The sequence below is a fragment of the Aotus nancymaae genome, unplaced genomic scaffold (assembly GCF_030222135.1).
Source record: "Aotus nancymaae isolate 86718 unplaced genomic scaffold, 86718_ANA_hifiasm-v0.15.2.pri h1tg000017l, whole genome shotgun sequence".
Lineage (NCBI taxonomy): Eukaryota > Metazoa > Chordata > Mammalia > Primates > Aotidae > Aotus > Aotus nancymaae.
This window is the reverse complement of record NW_026988429.1, coordinates 4,416,139-4,435,895: the sequence shown is the minus strand read 5'-3', so window position 1 is coordinate 4,435,895 and position 19,757 is coordinate 4,416,139. Positions and strand designations below refer to the sequence as shown.

Sequence of the window (19,757 nt, the reverse complement as noted above, 5' to 3'; positions counted from 1 at the left end):
AGCATAAGTTACTGCTTATGCAGAGGACACCGCTCAGATACTAAATTACACCTGAGTGGTCCTCATCCTGTTAACAGATGAGGTTGATCAGATCAGAAATGTTGTGTTGCAAAACCAAATGGCCTTAGACATAATAAATGCTGCCCAAGAAGGCACCTGTGCCCTTTTAAGAACACAATGGTGTACCTTTATCCCTGACAATAGGCAGAACATAACAGCAGCCCTGCAAGGGGTCTCACAGGAGATTAAGGTGGTCAAGAGCCTTACTGATGACATTCTGCAGAGATGGTGGGAATCCCTAAGGTCTGGCCTACATTGGGCCTTGATACTCATAAGCAGCATAGCTGGAATCCTAGTAGTGAGCTGTTGCTCTCTATATTGTTGTTATGGGTTACGGATTCAGGGCTTCACCCTATTGGCTCATGTCCCTGCCCAGAGGACAACCTCAGCTTAAAGAATGGCGTGTAAGGGAAATGGCTGTGCTTTAGTCAGGAGTAGGCTGAAGCAGCCTTCTGGTGCAGCATAACTCAGCAAGTTTGGAGTGCAGGCACACAACCCTGCACATTGCCATGTGAGGTGAATTAAGTGATCACCCATGTGAGCTCATGCTTGGCTTGGAGCCACTATTATCTGTAAAAGGTATAATTACCCTGATAACACTGTACATACAGCTTAGTCATGCCCAGAGACAGAGTAAATCCATATCAAAACTGTCTATGATTCCTTGAGTGTTTTTCCAGCTACCCACCACTTGCCCACTGGCTCCCTTAGGACTTCAGTTAGAACCTGACGCCCTCCATCCTGAGAACCTTCATTGTCTTCTAATTGACTGAACTCTGAAGCCCATATTCAACCTTCAAGGCCCTTCACCCTCAAGTCCATGTTTATATTTTCAGACTAATCTACCCATTACTTATCCATAAACATTTCATGTATAGCAAAATTTTCTTTTTATTATTTGAAACTACAGATACTTAATGCCCCTTCTCTTTTTAACAATAGCATGTTAATCTACTCATAATCCCTTTATGTATTTTTTTGTGGCAAAATATATATAACAAAATTTGCATTGCAACCATTTTAAGTATACAAGTCAGTGGTATTAACTGCACTCAGAATCTTATATAACCACCACCGCTATCTATCTATAAAATGTTTTCATTATCCCAAACAGAAACTTTATAACCATTGAACAACCCCCCTCATCTCCCCACCCATGGCCCTTGGTAACCTCTAATCTACTTTCTGTCTTTACAAATTTGCCTGTTCTAGATATTTCATGAGTGCATCATATGATATTTTTCCTTTTGTATTTGGCTTATTTTACTTAGCATAATATTTTCAAGGATCATACATATTAGAAGATGTTCCACTCCTTTTTAAGGCTAAATAATACATCGCTTATATATACCATATTATATTTATATATTCATCTGTTGATGAATACCTGGGTTATTTCCATTTTTTTGGTTACTGTAAATAATGCTGCTATGAACATTAGTGTCATAAATCTCTTTTGAGAACCTACTTTAAATTATTTTAGATATATACCCAGAAGTAGAATTTCTGCATCATGTGTTAATTTTTGTTTGTTTGTTTTGAGGACTAGCACACTGTTTTCTGTAGTGGCTGCAACCATTTTACATTCTCAACAGCAGTGCACAAAGTTTCCAATTTCTTCATATCCTCATCAACACTGGTGTACAAGTAACTGTGTGAGTCCCTGTTTTCAAATTGTTTGGGTGTGTACTAGGAGTGGAATTGCTGAGTCATATGATAATTCTGTATTAAGGGTTGTTTTTTTTTTTTTTTTTGAGATGGAGTTTCGCTCTTGTTACCCAGGCTGGAGTGCAATGGTGCGATCTCCGCTCACCGCAACCTCCGCCTCCTGGGTTCAGGCAATTCTCCTACCTCAGCCTCCTGAGTAGCTGGGATTACAGGCACGTGCCACCATGCCCAGCTAATTTTTTTTTTTTTTTTTGTATTTTTAGTAGAGATGGGGTTTCACCATGTTGACCAGGATGGTCTCAATCTCTTGACCTCATGATCCACCCACCTTGGCCTCCCAAAGTGCTGGGATTACAGGTGTGAGCCACTGTGCTCGGCCAGGTTTTTTTTTTTTTTTTTAAAAAACTACTTCACATAGGGACCTCCCCATTTTATATTACCACCAACACAATATCTTCATGAACTTGCCCAAACTTGATATTTTCTTTTTAGTTTTTTTTGTTTTTTAAGTTGTTGAAATGAGGCAGGATTTTTCTCAGCCATTTTGCCAGCTTGAAACCTCTAGCTGGAGACCTCCAGCCTACAACGCCCCTGTCTGACCCTCATTTTGGCAACATTCTTCACAGGAGGTACCCCAACCACTAAGCCAATGGGCCACACGTGGCTTGCACTCTGGCATGAAGCCTGCAGCCACCATGACTGTGCTCTCAGCCCCCAGCTGAAGACGGTGTGTGGGCGAGTGAGTGAAGGGTCTAACCAGTTGCTCCAAGTATTAGCATGGGAGCATGTTCCATGCAGGGCTTACAGCTTGACCAGACATGTTACAAGTGACTTTCATGATGGACTCTAGTTACTAGACAAGGGGAACAAGGCACTCAAGCAGGGAAGCCCATGACCCAGAAGTCCCAGAGTGGGTGTTACAGTGTGATAATAACTCTTTCAGTCCTACTGTCCACAGTGCAAGGAACAGTGGCATGTTAATAGCTCTGTCAATCCTGTCGCCCCACTCTGGCCTGTGGCACAGAGGCCCCAGCACTGCTTTCCATGGCGTGGGGCAGCTGCCCTCTGCTGGAGGAGGGTGGAAGGCCACAGTGGTACTGCTTTCTTTGTACTCATGATCAGCAGGGTCCCGAGTTCTTGTTCTGAATCCAAGAAGAATGAGCTTATGCTGACAATCGAAGGGTGAGGAGGGAGGATAAAACTTTCACTGAGCAATGAAACAGCTCTTAGTGGAGAGGGAATGAGAGCGTGGTCCCCTACCCAAAGTCTGGTGGTCTCTCTCTCAGTGTGGCTGGGTTCAGAGCTTTTGTGGCTCTGAATGGGAAAGAGCTGTGCTCATTGGTTTGTAAGTATGCAAAAGAGGCTAAAAAAGGTGTGCCCACCACTCAAAGGTGGGCATGACAGTGTGAAAAACCAATTAGGAAATGATAAGTATATGTAAAATAGATGAAGGGTGGGTATCAATCAAAGAAAAGTGTGCCAAATGGGAAGAGAGGTTCTTAATCTGGTCTGTAGATTTACCCAGGACTTGTAGCTAGGTTTCAAACTGCCTTCCCCTTGAAGGTGGGGTTTCACTGGAACCCACTCTTGTCTGCTTAGGATTTGTCTGCTTCCTGTCCATGTTGCTATTAATAAGCATCCTAGGAGGTGAGGTGTGAGTGGTTTCTCATTGCATTTCTGTAATGACTAAAGATGTTGAAAATATCTTCATGTTCTTATTAAGCATTTGTTTGTCTTCTGTGGACAAATGTCTATACAGTCCTTTGCCTAAGTTTTATTAGGCTGTTTATTATTTTGTTTTTGAGCTGTAAGAGTACTTTATTCAAAATATTAAGCTCTCAAAGATATATGATGTATAAATATGTTAAATCCTTAATAGGTCTTATTTTCACTTTCTCGATAATTTTATTTGATGCACAAAAGTTTTCAATTTTCATGAACCTTAATTCAACTATTTTCACTCATGCTGCTTGTTCTTTTGGTGATACATCAACAAAGCCGTTGTTTTATCCAGGGACATAAAGTTTTATGCCTAGGTTTTCTTCTCAGGATTTTATAGATTTAACTCATACATTTGTAAGTTTTTTAGCTCATTTTTGTATAAGGTTTAAAGTGGGGTTTCAGCTTAAATCTTTTGCATGTGGAAATCCAGTTATCCTTGTATTATGTGTTGAGGATAGTTTTCCTTCCCATTGGGAAAGATAATCTTTTAAAAAAACAATTGTCCATCTGAGGGTTTACATCAAGACATTTAATTCTATTCAGTTGTATATTGTTTCTAATCCTTGTGCCAGTATCACACTACTTTGATTACTGTTGCTCTGTAAGAAGTTTTGAAATTGGGAAATATGAGTCCTCCTTGTTTTTCAGAGCTTGCTTAGGGTGGTATTGACACAAAAATATTGTCTTCCTGACAATTAACATAAAATAGCTTTTAATTTAATTGACTGCGATATTTTCTACTTTTCAGTGGTATCAAAATAACGCTGGACTCATGAAATGAGTTAGGTTGTGTTTTCTCTACTATTTTGTGTAAGAGTTTCAGGAAGATTAGTGTTAATTTAAAAATGTTTAATAAAGGTCACAGTGAAATCTTTTGATTCTGGACTTTGCTGGGAGGCTTTTGATAACTGATTCAATCTCTTATTATAGTTCTGTTGTTCTCTATTTATTTTGAGTCAGTTTGGACAATTTGAGTGCTTATAAGATAGTCTCCATTTCATTTAGATTATCCATTTTTTGATATACAATTATTCATAATATATTCTTATAATCTTTTCTTATTTTTATAAAGTCAATAATTGTGTCTCACTTTCATTTCTGATTTCAGTTATTTTTGTCTCTTCTAATTTCTCAGTATAGCTAAAGGCTTGCTAATTTTATTTAATGTATTTTCAAAGAACCAACTTTGGTTTCCTTTATTGTATTTATGTTCTTTTTTTTAATCTCCACTCTAATCTTATTTTTGTATTTTTGTTTCTTTATTTTTTGACCATGTTTGGGTATAATTTTCTGTTTGTTTCTAATTCCTCAAGGTTTAAAGTTTGGTTATTAATTCTAACTTTTTCTTATTTTTTAATGTAGTTATTTGTATTCTTAAATTTTTCTCTGGGCACTGTCTTCTCTACATTTATTAAATTTTGGTATGTTGCATTTTTTGTTTTCAGTTGTCTTATTTTCTAATTCTCCTCATTATTTCTTTTTTGACATATTGGTTGTTTTAGAGTGTCATTCATTTCCATATATTTGTTAATGTTCAAGTTTTCCTTCTGTTATTGTTTTCCTGTTTCATTTTCTTATAGCCAGAAAAGATACTTGTAGGATTTCAGTCTTTTTATTATTAAGTTTTTTGAGAATTGCTTTGTGTCTCACATACGATCTATTCTGGAAACATATGGCCTATCCTGGGGCATGTTTATGTATTAAAAAAGCATAAAGAACTTCAGTCTCATAGAAGCAGAGTAGAAAGGTGATTGATAGAAAATTGTGTGGGTAGTGGGGGAGAAAATAAGGGATGTTCATCAAAGAATACAATTTCCAGTTAAGAAAAATAAGTTTGAACACCATTGTGATTATATTTAATAATATATATTGTATACTTGAAAATTCCTCAGGTAGTAGACCTTAAATATTTTTACCACAAAACATGATAAATATGTGAAGTGACCAATAGGTTAATTAGCTTGATTTAATCATTTCAGAATATATGTATATATGAACATCATAAATATGTACAATTTTCTTTGGCAATTACAGTGCAATAAAGCTGAAAAAATAGTCAGTCATATTGTCATAATGAATTGACATTATTCTCAGCATGTCTTTCTTTGTCCTTTATAACAGTTTTTGACTTAAAGTCTGTTTTGTCTGATAACAGTAGAGTGACCCTAAACTCTTATTTTGTTACCAGGTGCATGAAATATCTTTACCTATCCATTGGCTTGCAATCCACATATGTCTTTAGATATGAAATGAGTCTTGTATATAGCACATAGTTTAATGATATTTGTTTTTCTTTTTTCATTTAGGGAATTTCTCCCCTTCGATTAGAGTTCAAACCATTTGCATTTAGAATAATTACTGATATTGCTTCTCGGCCTTTTGGCTAAGATCAAGTGTAGAATAATTACTGTTAATGAAAGACAAAAAGCAATTTTGCTTTGCTTTCTAAATGTCTTTTACCTTTTTGTCGCCTATTTCCTCCTTCCCTCCATTATTGTCTTTCTTTTGTTTAATTTTGGGTAGTAACAGTTTTAATTCTATTCTTATTTATACACACACACACACACACACACACGCACGCACACACACTCTAACTAAATGTAGATTGGCAGAATGGATAAAAATCATTATATTTACATGTATAATTATATATTATATATAACATCATATAGATTACATATAAATTAATATATATATAAATCAGTATATATAAAAGTACATATATAAAATAAAGTATATATATAACAAAGTATATATTACATATACAATAAAGTGTGTGTATGTGTATACACACACACATACTTTTTAAAGCAGCTTTAGATTTACAGAAGATTTGAGTGGGAAGTACATAGAGTTCCCTTATACCCTCTCACTCCCTGCCAGTTTCCTCTATTAACATCTGGCAACACTGTGGTACTTTTTTTTTTTTTAACCATTGAAGCACCAATACTGATACATTATTACTAACTAAAGTCTACAGTTTACATCCTAAAATGCATGTCATCACATGAAGAGGTGTTCTGTGTACACAAAGTAGTAAATGTGTGTGACAAAAGTGAGAATGAAAAAATAAAGAAGCTAACACATAATGCACACCCACTAAGCTCAGAATACTGGTAAAGATATTTTCCTATTGTCAAGAAGAAAAGTTGTAAGTAAAAGAAGTATTTGTGCATGAAAACAAATCTCCAGTTAATCTTATATCTGGGGGTGAAGAACTTTTGGCCTTTGTGGTACTTTCAAAGTTAAGAGTAGATTCTAATTACATAAGATCTCAAAGAGAGCCCAATGTGGAGGGATTGCTGTAATTTATTTATTTATTTATTTTTAGGTTTTTTAAAAAATAATTTTATTCAGATACATACAATAGACTCATGTAAAAGTGTACAATTCAATGGCTTTTAGTATCTACTCAGATCTGGGCAACCCTCAATATGGATTTTAGAACATTTTGACACTCAAACAGAAAACCCATTCCCTTTTGCTATCACTCCTTTATTTCCCATTCCTAAATCCCAGCTCTTGCCATATACTTCATAACATGTGGTTATCAGCTAAAAGATATAAAATAATTATTATGTTTCTGAATTAAAGTTCAAGAAAATAATGATATTAATTGTATTATTGCATTACAGTTTTTTTCTTTATAGGTATAATTTTCAGATACTGATATAGCCAAAAGAATTATGCACATTTACTCTTATAAAAGTTATTCTTGGTAAACACATAATTATATCATATCAAGGGTGTTAGAATAAGATCACCAGGGAGAAAATTAAAGAGAGCGAGAGAGAGAAAGAAAGAGAGAACTTCATTGTCTTATAGAAGGAGGGATAGTGGAAAAGTGAAACATATGCTTCGTGGCAGAGAAATGTGGTTTTATGTATTGTATACGCCTATGTAGATAGAGAGAAAAATAATTTGAAACAAGAATGTGAGGTGCAGAGCAGAGCAAGGCTGAGAGTGATTAACAGTTCCTGATTTTGCAATTGTGAATTGTACTGCTATAAACATGGGTGAACAAGTATCTATTTCAAATAACGACTTCTTTTCCTCTGGGTAGATAACCCAGTAGGGGGATTACTGGATCAAATGGTAGTTCTACTTTTAGTTCTTTTATTTTTTCAGAGGGAGTTTCACTCTTGCTGCCCAGGCGGGAGTGCAATGGCATAATCTCGACTCACTGCAACCTCCACTTCCGGGATTCAAGCTATTCTCCTGCCTCAGCCTCCCAAGTACCTGGGATTATAGGCATGCACCACCATGCTCTGCTTATTTTGTATTTTTTGTAGGGACGGGGTTTCTCCATGTTGGTCAGGCTGGTCTTGAATTCCTGACCTCAGGTTATCCACCGGCCTCTGCCTCCCAAAACGCTGGGATTATAGACGTGAGCCACTGCTCCCAGCTGCCTACTTTTAGTTCTTTAAGGAATCTCCACACCAGCCTCTGCCTCCCAAAATGCTGGGATCATAGGTGTGAGCTACTATTCCAAGCCTACTTTTAGTTCTTTAAGGAATTTTTTATAGGGGCTGTACAAATTTACCTTCCCACCAGCAGCATAGAAGTGTACCCTGTTCACCCCATCCATGCCAGCATCTACTGGTTTTTGATTTTTTGATTATGGCCATTCTTAAAGGAGTAAGGTGATATCGTATTCTGTTTTTGATTTGTATTTCCCTGATCTTTAGTGATGTTGTACATTTTTTCATATGTTTGTTGGTCACTTGTATATCTTCTTTTGAGAATTGTCTATTCATGTCCTTAGTCCACTCTTCGATGGGATTGTTTGCTCTTTTCTTACTGATTAGTTTGAGTTTCTTGTAGATTCTGGATATTAGACCTTTGTCAGAGGTACAGACTGTAAAGATTTTTCTCTCACTTTGTGGGTTGTCTATTTACTCTGCTGACTGTTCCTTTTTCTATGCAAAAGCTCTTTAGTTTAATTAGCTAACCAACCCAAATGCCCATCATCAATGAGTGGATACAGAAACTATGATGTATATATATGTATATAGATTCCATCATATATATGTATGTGTATATGTATATGATATATATTATATATTATATATCTATATATATCTCTCTCTAAGTACACAGAAAATGCTTTTCTTCACTTTCACAGCATCAGGACATCTGTTACTGAAAACTGAGAACTGTTTTTTATTTTTTTGGTTCTCCACATTTGTTCATTTTTAAAACTTTTATTTATTTTCTTCATACATTATTGGAGTACAGGTGGTATTTAGTTACAGGTTACAGGTGGTATTCGTTGGTTTGTGAGATTTTGGTATGCCCATCACGCAAGCAGTATACACTGCACCATATTTGTTATCTTTTATCTCTCAGCCCATCACACACACTTCCCCCCAAGTCCCCAAAGTCCATTGTATTGTTCTTATGCCTTGCGTCCTCACGGCTTGGTCCCACATATTAGCGAGAACATACTATGCTTTTCCACTCCTGAGTTACTTCACTTAGAATAATAGTCTCCAATCTCAGCCAGGTCACAGCCATGAAAAGGAATGAATTAACAGCATTTGCAGTTTCCAATCTCATCCAGGTCACAGCCATGAAAAGGAATGAATTAACAGCATTTGCAGTCTCCAATCTCATCCAGGTCACAGCCATGAAAAGGAATGAATTAACAGCATTTGCAGTGACCTGAATGAGATTGGAGACTATTATTCTAAGTGAAGTAACTCAGGAGTGGAAAAGCATAGTATGTTTTCACTGATATGTGGGACTAAGCCGTGAGAATGCAAGGCATAAGAACGATACAATGGACTTTGGGGACTTGGGGATAAGTGTGTGTGGTGGGGTGAGACATAAAAGATTACAAATATGGTGCAGTGTATACTGCTTGCGTGATGGGCACACCAAAATCTCACAAACCAACGAATACCACCTGTAACCTGTAACCAAATACCACCTGTACCCCAATAATGTATGAAGAAAATAAATAAAAATTTTTAAAATGAACAAATGTGGAGAACGAAAAAAATAAAAAACAGTTCTCAGTTTTCAGTAACAGATATCCTGATGCTGTGAAAGTGAAGAAAAGTATTTTCAGTGGACTTAAATATTGTGTTAAAGGATGGTTATGCCAGAGGCTACAAAGTTTTGTAATATAAGGTTTCTATAGTAATCTTAACATTCAACATATCTAAACTGCAATGCAAAATGCAAAATTCTCTTTAGAAAACAATATATATTTAACCTCTGATGTTTATGGTTGTAAAATGTTTTGTTTTTAATTTCTAGCTTGTTTTTTCTGTTACTTCTTGGTGAGATACATTATAGGATTTTGTCGGATGAACTACATGTAGGAAGAGATAAGTAACATCCCAAACATTAAGAATTCAGAGACGTGGCTTTGCAGAGCTTTATTTATTTGCCAGAATCCATGAGTCCACAAAAGACCCTCTTGAGCACAAAGACAAAAAGGCAAAATCCTCATGAGGGGTGGGGGCAGAGTCATTATCACTAATGAGTGTATTTGATGACAAATTACAGAAAAATAAGTTATAAGCAGGTAAAGAGGAAGAGTGTTAGAAATGAATGTTTATTTAGCCAATCTGTAGTATCTGCCATTGTTAGTGTCTAAGTAATCTTGAGTGGTATCTGTTACCAGCTTTCTCTACTTCAGGGTGTTTTTGAAAGCCTATTCTTACTCATAGAAGTTAACAGACAATAATAATGAATTTTTGTTACATATTCCTATTATGTTTACTTATATTACATTATTTTTACAATTCGATGATTAATCTGACTTCTATTGTTTGTAAGATTTTGTATACATACTAAAAATGATATTATCCCTCAGTTTTTATTTATTTATTTATTTACTTATTTTATTGTACTTTGGGCTCTGGGGTACATGTGCACATCCTGCATCCTGCAGGATTGTTGCATAGATGCATACATGCCATGGTGATTTGCTGTCTTCATCCCCACCCTCCTTCATTGCCTACATCAGACATTGTTCCTAGTGTTATCCCTCCCCACCATCCCCAATCCCTGGCTGTCCCTCCCCTCCCCTCCCCCAACCTCCCCACCTAGCCCAGTGAATGTTGTTCTCTTCCTCTTACCCAAGTGTTCTCATTGTTTGTCACTCACCTATGAGTGGAAACATGTGGTGTTTGGTTTTCTGTTCTTGTGTCAGTTTGCTGAGAATGATGGTTTCTAGATTCATCCATGTCTCTACAAAAGACATGAATTCGTCATTTTTTATGGCTGCGTAGTGCTCTATGGTGTAGATGTGCCACATTTTCTTTGTCCTGTCTATCATTGGTGGGCATTTGGGTTGGTTCTAGGTCTTTGCTATAGTAAACAGCGCCACAACAAATATAGGTGTGCAAGTGTCTTTATAATAGAATAATTTGTAATCCTTTGGGTATATACCCAGTAATGGGATTGCTGGGTCAAATGGAATCTCTATTTCTAGATCCTTGAGGAATCGACACACTGTATTCCACAATGGTTGAACTAATTTACACTACCACCAACAGTGTAAAAGTGTTCCTATTTCTCCACATCCTCTCCAGCACCTGTTGTCTCCAGATTTTTTTTAATGATCACCATTCTAACTGGCATGAGATGGTATCTCAATGTGGTTTTCATTTGCATTTATCTAATGACCAGTGATGATGAGCATTTTTCATATGTTTGTTGGTCGTATAAATATCTTCTTTTGAAAAGCATCTGTCCATATCCTTTGCTCACTTTTGAATGGGTTTGTTTGTTTGTTTTTTTCTTGTAAATCTGCTTTAGTTCTTCATAGATTTTGGATATTAGCCCTTTGTCAGATAGGTAGATTGCAAAAATTTTTTCCCATTCTGTTGGTTGCAGGTTCACTCTAATGGTTGTTTCTTTTGATGTGCAGAAGCTCTTAAGTTTAATTAGATCGCATTTGTCAATTTTGGCTTTTGTTGTCTTTGCTTTTGGTGTTTTAGTCATGAAGTCCTTGCCTGTGCCTATGTCCTGAATGATGTTGCCTAGGTTTTCTTCTAGAGTTTTTATGGTGTTAGTTCTTATGTTTAAATCTTTTATCCATCTGGAGTTAATTCCTGTGTAAGGTGTAAGGAAGGAGTCCAGTTTCAGCTTCCTGTATATGGCTAGCCAGTTTTCCCAACACCATTGTTAAACAGGGAGTCCTTTCCCCATTGCTTGTTTTTGTCCCATTTGTCAAGATCTGACAAAAACCACATGATTGTCTCAATAGATACAGAGAAGGCCTTCGACAAAATTCAACAGCCCTTTATGCTAAAAACTCTCAATAAACTAGGTATGGAAGGAACATATCTCAAAATAATTAGTGCTATTTAGGACAAACCCACAGCCAATATCATGCTGAATGGGCAAAAACTAGAAGCATTCCCTTTGAAAACTAGCACTAGACAAGGATGCCCTCTCTCACCACTCCTATTCAAATAGTATTGGAAGTTCTAGTCAGAGTAATTAGGCAAGAAAAAGAAATAAAGGGCATTCAACTAGGAAAGGAAGTCAAATTGTCCCTATTTGCAGATGACATGATTGTATTTAGAAGACCCCATCATCTCAGCCCAAAAGCTCCCTAAGCTGTTAAGCAACTTCAGCAAAGTCTCAGGATACAAAGTCAATGTGCAGAAATCACAAGCATTTCTATACACCAACAACAGACAAAGAGAGAGCCAAATCACGAGCAAACTCCCATTCACAATTGCTACAAAGAGAATAAAATACCTAGGAATACAACTAACAAAGGATGTAACAGATCTCTTCAAAGAGAACTACAAACCACTGATCAAGGAAATGAGCTAGGACACAAACAGATGGAAAAACATTCCATGCTCATGGTTAGGAAGAATCAATATTGTGAAAGGCCATACTGCCCAAAGTAATTTATAGACTCAATGCTATCCCCATCAAGTTACCATTGACCTTCACAGAACTGGAGAAAAAATTTTAAACTTTGTATGGAACCAAAAGATAGCCCAGTTAGCAAAGACAATCCTAAGCAAAAAGAACAAAGCTGGGGGCAACACGCTATCTGACTTCAAACTATCCTTCATTTTTTTAAAGTTATTTTGTATATAATTTTTCAAATTGTTATCAAAGTTACATTCCCAGTGGAACAAAAAGTGAAGGTTGTTTCAACTTCTCCTGTGCTTAAAATAGAAAATTTCAAAATCTAAAAGTATTTTTTAAAGGTTGCAAAATATTTTGGATTAGAGGTATTCATTTCCTCTTTATTTATTGCTACATTTCTACCATTGCTGTTTTTCTGTTTTAAAATTTTTTTAATAATTTTTGTTTTATTATTTTCAAAAAAAATCTTCTGTTCAATTAACTGATTAATAATTATTAGCAGTGAACATCTGGCCATGTTATATATATATTTTTTTCCTCTGAGACTTTTGATTAAAATTTTCATCCCCTAAGTAAGTGTGTGTTATCATTTCTTTAGGCTTATTAATAGGTAACAAGCCACATTTGGCCAATGTGTGCTATAGCTGGCCTAGAGTCAGAACCTGAGCAACGCCATTTTATAAGACAAAGCTGTGTCTCCAAAAATGAGTTGTAATAACTGCCCCATTCTCCTTGCAATAACTGCTGACTTGGTTTCTGTAAATAAGACTGCTAGTCTGCTCTGGATAATGTCCACCAGGTGAAGTTGTTTACCTTTCTCATCAGTAACTGATAGAATAGCTGGCCTTTGCTTATCAGAATGTGCAGCCCAAGCTAATCTCATCTTGGCCCCTGTGAACTAAGATCTGTAATTTCCACCGGTACCCAAACCATATGTAAACTAATGTTTATCTTGACTTTTGTCGGTACCCAATATGTAAACTAATGTTTGTCTTGACTTTTGTGAATCATTTATGTAACAATTAAAGTGACAATAAGCCCCGGAGCCCTCGGAATGTCCGGAGGCCCCCACCCCCGTCCCTGCCCAGGAGATGATTTACAGAATCCACCAGTCCTCGGAATGTCTGGGGCCCGTTGATCCCCCTCCCCATTCCTCAACCCCACTCCCAAGGTGGTCTTTCCGGTATAAAAAGCCTTGACACTCCCCCCTCGGGGCCGCGGGATAGAGAGACGTGAGTCCTCCGCGGTCGCCAGCAATAAAGACCCTGCAATTTGGCATACTTTTGTCTTGGTGAATTATTTTAATCTCGCATCCCAATACTACAAATGTAGAAAAAATGAAAAACATTTAGAAAAGAAAATAATATAATAATTATGCCCTTATCAACCACAGGCAAGATGTAACTAGTATAGATATATTCAATTATTTCCTTACAGAATCATGAATATACATGAGCATATTTCTACATACACCAGTTTTTTCTATGGCACTTTTTCAATGCTGGCTTATCACATAATACAATGTGTACAAATTAATTTCTTCAAGCTGTTACTGGACACTAAGGTCATCCCTAATTATTTAACATTTTCATGACACAACAATCATATCATAAAAGCTTTGTGTACATATTTTGAATGCAATTATAGAAACATAAAAATGAATATCATGTTTTTAAGTTTTTACTATTGCAAATATATGTTCCAAAAGGAGTGTATAATATATAATTCATCTAGCAGTATATGAGAATGCAGGCATAATCAATTTTTCTACTTTTACTTCCCATAATTTAAAAAAAATTTTAATATTTATCTATTTGTAGGTTAAAATATCACTTTGTTGCCATTCTAGAAAGGCACTCTTGTGTTCTGACAAGGAATAATAATTTTTCTCTTTTTTGATGTTTACAAGTCTTTATCAATTTTATCATTGAATTTTGCAAGGGCAATGTTAAGTAATAGTGGCATCCATTGGCCATTCTCATTTCCTTAGCAGCTTGCCCCTTGAGTTCATATTGTCCTAGTAGTAAGTTCTAGCATTTAGAGAAATGTAGCTTTACTGCCTTTTCTTTGTTCATTCAATACTAAACAAATCATGACATTTTTTGTTTCCTCCATGGTCTCCAATCCAAGGTCCATGTTTTCTCTACCACTTCCTTTTGATCCCAATTTTATCTCCTGGACTCAGAAACTTTTTGTTGTTTTACCCAGAGCAGTTTTATTATTATTATTATTATTATTATTATTGTGACTTTGCTCTTCTGGAGCCATTCCACTGCCATGAAAATAAATGTATATTAATCTGTCTTTTAATTTTCATACTTATTGTCATTTGTCTGTTTGGTATTTTTAACTGAAATAGCACAAAGAGGTGCTGAGAAAATTATATTTAGGATCAACAGCATTTCATTACAATCTCATTTTTAATCGTAACTTTAAAAGGGTTCTTTAACAAGGTCTTTGAGGCTCAATAAACTGGTCTGCAAAGTGGGAATAATACATACTTAACAGAGCTGTGATGATTAAAGATGATACTGTATTGTTTTTCTCTCATTTTGAAAGCTTCCCTTCACCTTCCTGGCAAGAGCCTTCTCATTAGCTAGGTCCCAGTTGACTTACCACTTTATTTGTGAAATATTTCTCTTTACTTCAAGCAGAATTAATTGCTGCTGCTTCTGTGCTCCCACAACACCTATTCATAAGCACTTATCACATTATAAGCTGCATTCCAGATTGCCCTTAGCCAGCAACAATTTTTGAACATTTTTTAAGACCAGTAATAGAACCAATTTATCTTTAAAAACTTAGTACTTTTCACTTTATCATAGAAATAAAAAGACATTCATTGAATTTCGATTGAATTGTCTTCTCTGGAGAAAATCCAAATATTTGGTCATTTTATGGTCAGAAAGTTGTTTGCACCCCTTCAGATCAGAAGTAAGGAGTAAAGTGATCTGAGTTTGCCACCCCGTAGGCCAACCCTCCTGTCTGCTCTCTAACTGCACACTTCCCAAGGTAACCAGAATATTAAGGCTAGTTTTTTAAGGGAAGGTCCCCTCTATATTTGACAGTGGTAGAGACCACAAGGAGGGTATTTACACATCTTTAATTTTGTATTTTGTACATTCTGAAGACAATTTATTTTCTTAATTCACTTCATTGTTTTGGGCACTCAGGTTATAAAACAAATTATTATTCAATAGCTATCCTTTTGTTTCATATTCCATCTGTGTACATGATTCATTCACAAAACAATCCTGAATAATTCTCAAGCAACAAACTATTTATAAGAAAAGGCCCATTTCTATAAATGGATATATAGTCACTTAAAAAACATTTTATTAACTGTACTTCTCAAAAGACAGTATTTTGCAGGCAGTAACTTTCATTTTGGGGAACTGAATGTTTAGATTATGGCATTATATATGCAACGAGCATAATGAGTGTGGTTGGGTGGCATGATATAATAAAAATGATAAATGATATATGTTAGATTCATTCACTTTGAAACCCTTTGTCTTGGAAGGACATATGGGATGAAGATAATAGAAAATTTTCATTTTTGCAAAATCGGTGAAAATTAGCCAGGATTTTTGAAAAATTGTTTTCGGGATCATGAAGTATTTTAACATATGAAAAAATCAAGGAGGAAAATCTGTAAATTTAACATACATGTTCAGGATTCCTGAAAAATTCAGTTAAGAAAAAGTCTACTGAAATGTAACAACCAAAAGAGACAATTGATCTTGTTCAAGGTAGATTTATGGCTATTGCATAACTTTTTGCTCGTGTCAGCTAACCCTGGCAAAAAGTTTGCTATTGGGGTGAAACCTGTAAACTTAGATGTTTTCTTCCTTCCTCTAAAAATCTTGTTTATACCTTGTATATTTTCCCATTCCTGAAAGCTATATTTAAATGTGGGTAAAATTTTTGGAATGTTTGATTTTTATTATACTAAGCACATTTATGTTTAACTTGACTGTGTAATTAATAAATTTAATTAATAAATATCCTTCTTGTCCATGTATAGAAAATATTGTCAATTTGAAAAACACACTATTTTGGTTTGACATTAGTCTGCTTTTAAATTAAAAGAAAATATAAAATGACTATTTTTTTGTAGGACATGTTAAAAATAATGCCACTAATTTTCAGTTTTAGCTTACATAAATAATTTTTACGCAATACATACAAACTACATGCATATGTCCATAAAAGGACTAGGCAGTATTCTATATTCTATGTTGTGTATTTCATTATCCTCACATATGAAACATACACAAAAGTTCTACAGTATACTACATACGGGGCATGGGTTTCAAAATTGTATGATTAGATCATATAAAAACATTTAAACAACTACAATGCAAGTTTGATTAAAAAAAACTCTGCGTATTATGTTCCCTTTCCCATATATTTAAGTTGAATCGTTGTAGTTAATAAATTAGAAGCATTTTCCTTTTATTGGTAAGTAGTTGCCTTCTTTTTTTTTTTTTAAGAGATGGAAAAAAAAATGTGTCACCCAGACTGGAGTGAACTGGTGCAATCTCCCCTCACTGCAACTTCCACTGCCCTGGGGTTTAAGCGATTCTCCTGCCTCAGCCTCCCAAGTAGCTGGGATTATATGCGCCTACCACCATACTCAGCTAATTTTTGTATTTTTAGTAGAGACAGGGTTTTACCATTTTGGCCAAGCTGGTCTTGAACTCCTGACCTCAGGTAATATGTCCACTTCAGCCTCCCAAAGTGCTAGGATTACAGTGTGAGCTACGGTGCCCAGACATAGTTGCTTTTAAAAGTCTTAATTTGTCAATTTGTTTTAATGACATTCACTTATTTTCTTTTCTAGGCTGAGGTCAGTGGACCATTCGGAGATTATTCTATACTATGGAAAGTAGGAAAGAGTCCATATCTATGACTATTGCAAAAGACACTCAGAAATAAAACCTACATATTTGTGTATGTGCAAGCACCTTTATACATGCACACATGTCCATGTACAGCATACCTTTTATGTGTAAGTTGGAACTATTATTTTAAGGCTATCTTTGATCATTCTATTCTTTTAATTAATAAATATTATTACATTTTTGAAAAGCACTTAGAATATCAACTTATATTAATTATTACTCCCAGTTATTAAGATTAAAAATGTTATTTCTGGAAGAAATTTATTTTTCTTTCCCAGGAAATGTATTTCCACAAGAAATTTAGATGTTCTGTTATTTTTGTGAAAATCAAATCAAGTCACAAAAATAGTTTGACTGTAGTACTGATTATAACACTGTGAAATAGCACTTTAATCTTTTTACTGATTCAGCTAGATTAAGGTTCTTTGTTGGTGTTATTAACAAGGAATTGTTTTGTGTATGAACAGCCACAGACGTTTATAAGGATATGATACTCCTCCTGGAAAATTTTTATTTGTTTTGAAAATCCAGCTTTTATAGAAAATTAATTTGTAAAGGGAATTATTTTGTTTAATGCACAGATAATCAACCCTGGCAATTACTGAACAAAAAAAGTATTATTTGTATTCTGCACAACAAAATGTTCTCTTCTGCTTAAGACAGATGTTTTTACAAATAAGTTGTATACATTTTGGAAAGAAAATACCCTTGTCATTAGCGTGGTCTTACTCAGGGAAAGTCAATCTTTACTTAGTCTTTGTCACAACTCTAATCTCTTGTTTAAACTGGCATAAAATGGGTATGGTGCCTGTATGATAGGAAATTATAGAGATTTACATATAGAACATTTAAAATAAAGCAAGTAAAATTAAATTTCCCAGAAATTTATCTACCTAAAGTTAATTCATTGTTTGAATTCATAAAGCTATAAATTTTTATATTACTATGAATAAATATTATCAATTCTTTCATTAAAAAAAAATTCTGTCAATGTAAACATAATGCATTTTGGCTTGTCTATTTCTATTTTGTGCCATAACGTAACCGGGGTTTTTCATGGATGCGGGTGATCGTTGTGGGTTTTTGGCCTCCAACCTCTTAAAGAAGAAGCGGCGGGGCTGCTTCAGCTGCACCGTATGCTCGCAAAGTGAATTTCAGACCCAGAAAAGTATTGCAGAAAGGTGATTTTATTTAGGTAGAGAAGAGAGCAGGAAAGAAGAGGAGAAAGCCTTCCCCGAAGACTGTGGAAGGGGATTCAGAAATCCGGCCAGGTGTGTGGGCACGGACATTTATCCTGGGAGGAATCCCCACCTTCTCCAAGACCCTGGGCCAATGAAAGGAGTCCCTTAGAACTTCCGCTGGAGTGATTGACTTTTAGGTCTTCCCGCGCCCGAGAAACCATTGAATCTCCCGGGTGGAGAGAGATGGGAAGCGGGCATGGCGCCGAGGAAATTCTTGCCCTTAAAGCTATGCCCCGTCATGGACCTGGAAAGAGAATACATTCCCTCAATAATATTTTTAAGTAAGTTTTTAATTTTCACTAAAGTGTTCCAATTAGCAATAGTATCAAAAGTTTGTTAACAGCTTTACGCAGTTGAACATCATGTCTGAGCAAAGAAGTGTTTCCCACCCTAGTCAGCATTCAGATTATGGTAATGGATTAGAAATTCACAATTTAGATGTGGAATTCTATCAAAATAGACTTCTGTTCTTTTTGGGAAATTCTAATGTTAAAGTAGAAAAATATCTAAACAAGATTTGAATGCAGTGTTTGATGATGGGAATAACTGTAGTTTCAGGCTAGACATCTGGAAGATGAGGTAATGGATACTGACCTGATGTTGGAGACTTCAAATATTTGACCACAGGGTATCTATCTGATCACCCTGGAAGTTCACACCCAACCCCTAGCATTAGGAATTATTTACACTTCTTTTTATATTTCTTTAGTTTGAGTACCTGGAAGAGAAATCCGTTTAGTTTCCTTTTTGTTTCTAATTATTTTAAGTTTTTAAAAGCCTGTTTGCTTCTAATTCAAAGAAATATTTGAGAAATATTCTAATTAATAATTTAAAAGAAATATTCTAATTCAGTGACGCCTAAGTCCTTGTCTATGGCCATCCTCAGAAACTGCAATGGATTGGCTGTGCCTCAGGATTTTTGTGGGCAGAGTAGCTTTTCCTCCATAAGACCTGCCAAGTAAAGCCTTTGTAATTTAGCCTATGGTTACGTCTGAAAGATTACACCTAAATTACAGCCAGGAGCTGGACTCCTCAACAGACATGTTAATTCAAGGTAAATATTCATGTTTTGCATGGCACATAAACATATATATTGAAGCACACAAACATTAATTCTGATTTCATGAAAAATAACACAAGTTTGCAGCTGAGTATTTTTATCAACCTACTTTCTGCTAGTGACTGTTGACCACGCTTTCCTAATCATGAGTGTTTTAAGTTACTGCCTTTCCCATCTTGATAGGCTAAAAAATATCCAAATTATCAAGTCCTAAACATTTTTCTTTGATAGTTGTTCCCTGAATTCATT

At 35.5% G+C, this 19,757-nt stretch overlaps 1 long non-coding RNA gene and 1 pseudogene across 1 annotated transcript in view; both read left to right on the top strand.

Moving 5' to 3' along the window:
- Positions 1-19,757, top strand: part of LOC105717197 (uncharacterized) — a 519,990-nt gene that overhangs the window by 216,658 nt on the left and 283,575 nt on the right. The window lies entirely within an intron of this gene.
- On the top strand, positions 5,814-5,915 carry LOC135275634 (U2 spliceosomal RNA; annotated as a pseudogene).